This window comes from Aotus nancymaae, unplaced genomic scaffold (assembly GCF_030222135.1).
Source record: "Aotus nancymaae isolate 86718 unplaced genomic scaffold, 86718_ANA_hifiasm-v0.15.2.pri h1tg000014l, whole genome shotgun sequence".
Classification (NCBI taxonomy): Eukaryota; Metazoa; Chordata; class Mammalia; order Primates; family Aotidae; genus Aotus; species Aotus nancymaae.
In genome coordinates, this window is record NW_026988425.1 from 74,703,046 (window position 1) to 74,709,045 (window position 6,000).

A 6,000-nucleotide genomic window follows, 5' to 3' on the forward strand; every position below is an offset into this window, starting at 1 on the left:
ATTCTGGGGTCTGGAGGATGGTAGCCCTCTTTTCACAGCTCCACTAGGCAGTGCCCCAGTGGGGACTCTGTATGGGGGCTCCGACCCCACATTTCCCTTCCACACTGCCCTAGAAGAGGTTCTTCATGAGGGCTCTGCCCCTGCAGCAAACTTCTGCCTGGGCATCCAGGTGTTTCCATACATCTTCTGAAATCAAGATGGAGGTTCCCAAACCCCAATTCTTGACTTCTGTGCACTCACAGGTTCAACATCACATGGAAGCTGCCCAGGCTTGAGGCTTGCACCCTCTGAAGCCATGGCCCAAGCTCTACATTGGCCCTTTTCAGCCATGACTAGAGTGGCTGGGACACAGGGCACCAAGTCTCTAGGCTACACACAGCATGGGACCCTGGGCCCAGCCCATGAAACCACTTTTTCCTCATAGGCCTCCAAGCCTGTGATAGGAGGGGCTGCTATGAAGATCTCTGACATGCCCTGGAGACCTTTTCTCCATTGTCTTGAGGAACATTCAGCTTCTTGTTACTTATGCACATTTTTGCAGCCCGCTTGAATTTATCCTCAGAAAATGGGATTTTCTTTTTTATTGCATTGTCAGGCTACACATTTTCTGAACTTTTATGCTCTATTTCCCTTATAAAACTTAATGCCTTTAACACACTCAAGCCACCTCTTGAATGCTTTGATGCTTAGAAATTTCTTCTGCCATATACCTTAATCATCTCTCTCAAGTTCAAACTTCCACAAATCTCTAGGGCAGGGGCAAAATTCCGCCAGTCTCTTTGCTAAAACATAACAAGAGTCACCTTTGCTTCAGTTCCCAGCAAGTTCCTCATCTCTATCTGAGACCACCTCAGCCTGGATTTCGTTGTCCATATCATTATCAGCATTTTGGTCAAAACCATTCAGCAAGTCTCTAGGGTGTTCCAAACTTTCCTACGTTTTCCTGTCTTATTCTGAGCCCTCCAAACTGTTGTAACTGCTGCCTGCTACCCAGTTCCAAAATCGCTTCCACATTTTTGGGTATCTTTTCAGCAGAGCCCCACAGACTAATATAGTAAACTGGTACCAGTTCACTATATTAGTCTGTTTTCATGCTGCTGATAAAGACAAACCCAAGTCTGGGTAATTTTACGAAAAGGAAGAGGTTTATTGGACTTATAGTTCCACATGGCTGTGGGGCTTCACAATCATAGTGGAAGGTGAAAGGCATGTCTCATGTGGTGGCAGACATGAAGAGAGCGTTTGTGCAGGGAAATTCCCCTTTTTAAAACTATCATATTTTGTGAGACATATTCGCTATCATGAGAACAGCACAGGAAAGACTTGCCCCCATGACTAAGTTACCTCCCACTGGGTCCCTCCCATAACACATGGGAATTCAAGATGAGATTTGGGTGGGGACACAGCCAGACCATATCAGGGGTCTTTCAGAAATGAAGTAAATTATTTGAGTTACTTTTAAAGTTGTTTTTGGTGTCTGGACTTTCATTTCCTGAATGTAATATTACTCTAAGGTTGTACTACATAGATCCCTTGGCTTTTATCGGTTATACACATATTAATTAAAATTTGGTGCTAGACCTTTGAAGAGTCTGAAGTAAATTATTACTATTACTCATTTGTTTGCAAATGTTCTCACTCATCTGGTAAGTCTATGTTGTTTGCTATCATGCCTCTACTCCTTGAAAAAGGGTATGTGCTCTTCATTGGCACATCAGTTTGGATGTCTCTATGGAGTTCTGCACAGCAGACCATTGGCAAGATTCTGATTTATCATAAGCTTTATTTATCACACAAGAAATGCACAACTCTATGGACATATTGGATATATGTGCTAGCCAAGTTTCTTTTAAAATTAGCACTATTTGACAGTTTTTCCCAAGAATGATTACCCAACTTGAATCAAGAATTTCCCAATTATATTTATTTTCAAATATTCAAAATATAAAAATATCACCTGTCTGTATATTTTTCAATTTGAAAGTTACTTTGCACTGGAGCACTGGTTAATGTTGCCTACAAATGGATTTCTGCTACACTAAGTGTGAAAAACAGCTGACTCTGAGTTGGGCTAATTGTGAACTAATTCAAATTGCTATGTCACTGTGGGGGGTGAGGAGAGGCGAAACTTGTTCTTTTCCTTCTCAGCAAATTCCTTTTATAAGAATTGTGATACTTTGAACAGGATGTTTATTTCCTATGAAGACCCCACATTACTTGATAAGTAGATTTGTTTTTTCCATCGAACAGTTTCTGTTTCAAATTAAAACAGCTTCTTTATTCTTTTAGAGTTATTTAGTAAAATGATAGAGTGAAAATAAATTTTTGTGAGTCAGATCTAATAGTCAAAATAGTAGGTTTTGGACTCATAAAAACCTGGGTTCCTTCCCAAATCTACTCCTTTGATATGACATATTCTTGGTAAATTTACTTCATCTCTCTGTGCTCAGTTTCTTCCTCTGCAAAACGTGGTTAATAATAGTAACTATTGCTGGGTGTGGTGGCTCACGCCTGTAATCCCAGCTTTTTGACTGGCCTAGGCAGGATGACTGCTTTAGCCCAGGAGTTAGAAACCAGCTGAGCAACTTAGTGAGACCTCGTCTCTACAAAAATTAAAAAACTTAGCTGGGGATGGCAGTGTGTGCCTGTAGTCCTAGCTGCTTAAGAGGCTGAGGAGTGGGTATTGTTTGAGTCCAGGAGTTCAAGGCCGTAGTGAGCTATGATTGCACCACTGTACTTTAGCCTGGGCCACAGAGTGAGACTAAAAATAATAATAATAATAATTAACTATCCAACAAGGTTTTTTGTGGGGACTAAGTGAGGTTATTGCAAATTACTTAGCACAATGTCTTGCTCATAGTAAATAATAAATATTAGCTATTAATATTATTTATAACAGTGTTATTAGTGTAATGGATAATGAATGGATATATGAATGTATCCATTTATTTCATTTAAATCATTTAGGGGCAAAATTGCTGTGGGTTTTCAAATCTTCCTTTTTCTTTGTAAGAAAAAGAAAAAGTTTTTGAAAAATCAACACTGAGAAATGCCAATTGTAATTTATTAACTGACCATTCTATGTCAGATTTTTTTTGGTAGTATAAAATTTTAACTTTTTTTTTTTTTTAACCTTTGTTGAGGTTATCTGGAAACTCTATCTGGGACTTTTGAACATATGAGAATTGGAAAAACTCTTTGAGTCTTATGCATGTCTTATCTATTCACTGTTACTCTTCACTCATCCCTATTATTGAAACCAGCAGTTCTCAGCCCTGAATAACCGTTATTTTAATGTTTTCATTTTATTGTAAATTGGCAATTTATAATTGAATATGGATGTACTGTAGAATCACCTGAGAAGTTTTGAAAATTCTGATGCCTGAGCCCCACTTCTGAATATTCTCATTTATTTGGTTTTATGTTGTTGAGAATCTCTGGACTAGATCTCATTTTTAGAATCTCTCAATCACTTTCTTCTCTCTTTACAATATGATCAAGTCTTACCTTCTCTACAAAGCCATCCTTTTCAGCTAGGAGGATCGAGGTTACACTGCAATACCAACTCCCAAATCTCAGTGGATATAAAAGAACAAAAGGAGGGACATTGTAATGCATGTCCATCCTGCAGGAGTGGAGGGGTTCTATTACCTGGCACCTTCACTTCACATGTCACTGTCACATTTGCTGTCACAGGTATTTTGGTCAGAACTGGCCACCTGGCCACACCTAACTTGAAGGAGAGCAAATACGTCAGCCTGCCATGCTCCCAGAAGAACAAACCAAAACATTTGTGAGAAGCACTCATGTCTACCACATTTGACAACACCTTGCCACACTTTGCTCCCCTCTTCTGAATTCTTGCTGCACTCATCTGTACTGCATCAAGGTCCGCCACTTCATTGTATGCTATTTTGAATTTTAGATCTATTTTGAATTTTCTAAGGACAAGACCTTGGAAATCATGTTGTCTAACTTCCTTGCAGGTCCTTTGGTCCTTAAAACAAAGATGGATTCCAATTTGTTTATTTTTAAACAAAATCATTAAAACAACCAATGTCAACTCATTTCTTTTTCTCAGTGAAAGACAAAACAAATTCCTAGTTGGAATGGAGAGCTACTGGGAGGAAATGCATTTCTGCATCCATCTGCTTCAGAGTGCATTCCTTATGTAGATGAGGCCTCATGTGTCATAGTACATTTCCAGAATGGTTACCTGTTCCCATTTGGTCTTGTGCCTACTTGTACTTTAGTAACATTAATGGCTACTAAGGATATAAGAATTCTGGAGAAAATGATATTCTAGTCATTTCAAAGTTTTATTGAATACATTTTTTTTTGCTGTGAAATAGCCTTAGGAGATCCGCTGGCTAATAAACCAGACATGATAATCACATCATGTGTATGGCAGAAATTATGCTTATTCCCCAGTGAAATAAGATTTCTCAGGTCTCAGTGGAGGCAGATGAATTTATCATTCTGAAACAGCAGGGTGGGTCATAGCCTGGGTGGCAAGCTTTGTAAATATTAATGGAGATTCCAAATTCCACTGTGTCTGCAGTAATTTAGATGCAGCGTTAGCAGAGGAGGGTCAAGGGCAAGAAAACAAAAAATTGATGTAGGTGGGACTTGGATCTCTTCTACTGTAAGAAAAATTCTTCTTTTTTGGAAAATTCTTTTTGTCTCTTCAGTGTCTGTGGCCATCTGAAAACCTCTACATGATGTCAGATCATACTTTACTCTGAAAATCCACCGATAAGGTTATTTGACCTTTTTCTGTCTAATTTCACAGTGTCAGTCTTTGAGCTGAATAATTTCAAACAGATTTGACTCCCAAGAGCCCTTTTCTTTGTGGAGCAAACCATGAAGAAACACTTGAATAGTGGGTGAAATGACGAATACTCTAAACCTCACAAACTATTAGGAATCAATTTCTCAAACATCATACCTAATTATTCTTCCTCCCCCATTTCAATTCAGCAATCTCAAGGTTAAGGAAAAGCAGCTGAAAAAACAGTATTCTTGGTTGAGGTTCATGTACCGCCCATTTTTCGTTTTTTATAACTGTAGGATAGAAAAGAGAGAAACTTCTAAAATCTGCCCTTTTTGTTGCCAAAAAAGAACACTCAGAGAAAGAAAAGTTTGTGCTGTTATGCAGAGATGATAGTGTTGGCAGGAATTGTAGGGAGTCCTCTTCTTTAGGGGTTCTTAAAATGTGGTCCTCATGGAGATACCAGGGGTTTTCTGAGTTGGGAGGGATGGAAGAAGGAAGGGCTGCTGATTCAGCTGCTGTGGTGGCCACATGGTCAGGAGGGAGAAGTGGATTCCACAGAGGCTTCAGCGGAAGGCAGAGAACTTGTAGGTGATGCAAGGATGTGTTTGTGAATAATCACACTGGGTATGTCAGTGCTGTCCTAGTATTTGTGCCTGTGGAGGTGCAGAAGCAGCAGGTGACAGTGAATGGAGGGCGCTTGGAATTAGAAGGCAGGAATAGGTAGTTTCAGTGCTCAGTGGGGTGGGTAGTCTTTGGACCATTTCAGCAGGTCCAAGATGTGTAGAACAAATAGTTTAAGAATGATGCATCAGTCTAGGCTTTGTTCGGGGTGTAAAGTTATTCAAGACAATCATTTGAGATAATTTGAAGACCAAGAATAAATTTCACATACATACTTTGTAGCGAGTTTAATGGTTGAGCCCCTTTAGAGTCGAAATTCGTATATAATATGTCATGTCCATCATCTAATTTCTGCTGAAGTCTAAGACTTCATATCTCTTGTTAGGTTGGTTGAAGATGGAGAACAACTGATTTCACGACATGTTTTGGTTGTAAGGGACAGAAGTCCAAATCCAACTAGCTGGCCAAGGATGGAACCTACTGGCAAACACAATCAAACTGTGGGAAGGGCAGGGCGTGGTTAACCTCAGGATTCTGGAAGCAGAGTCTACAGTACTGTGTTGTTCCTATTCTCTCTGCTTCTCTCTGTACATTGGCCCTATCCT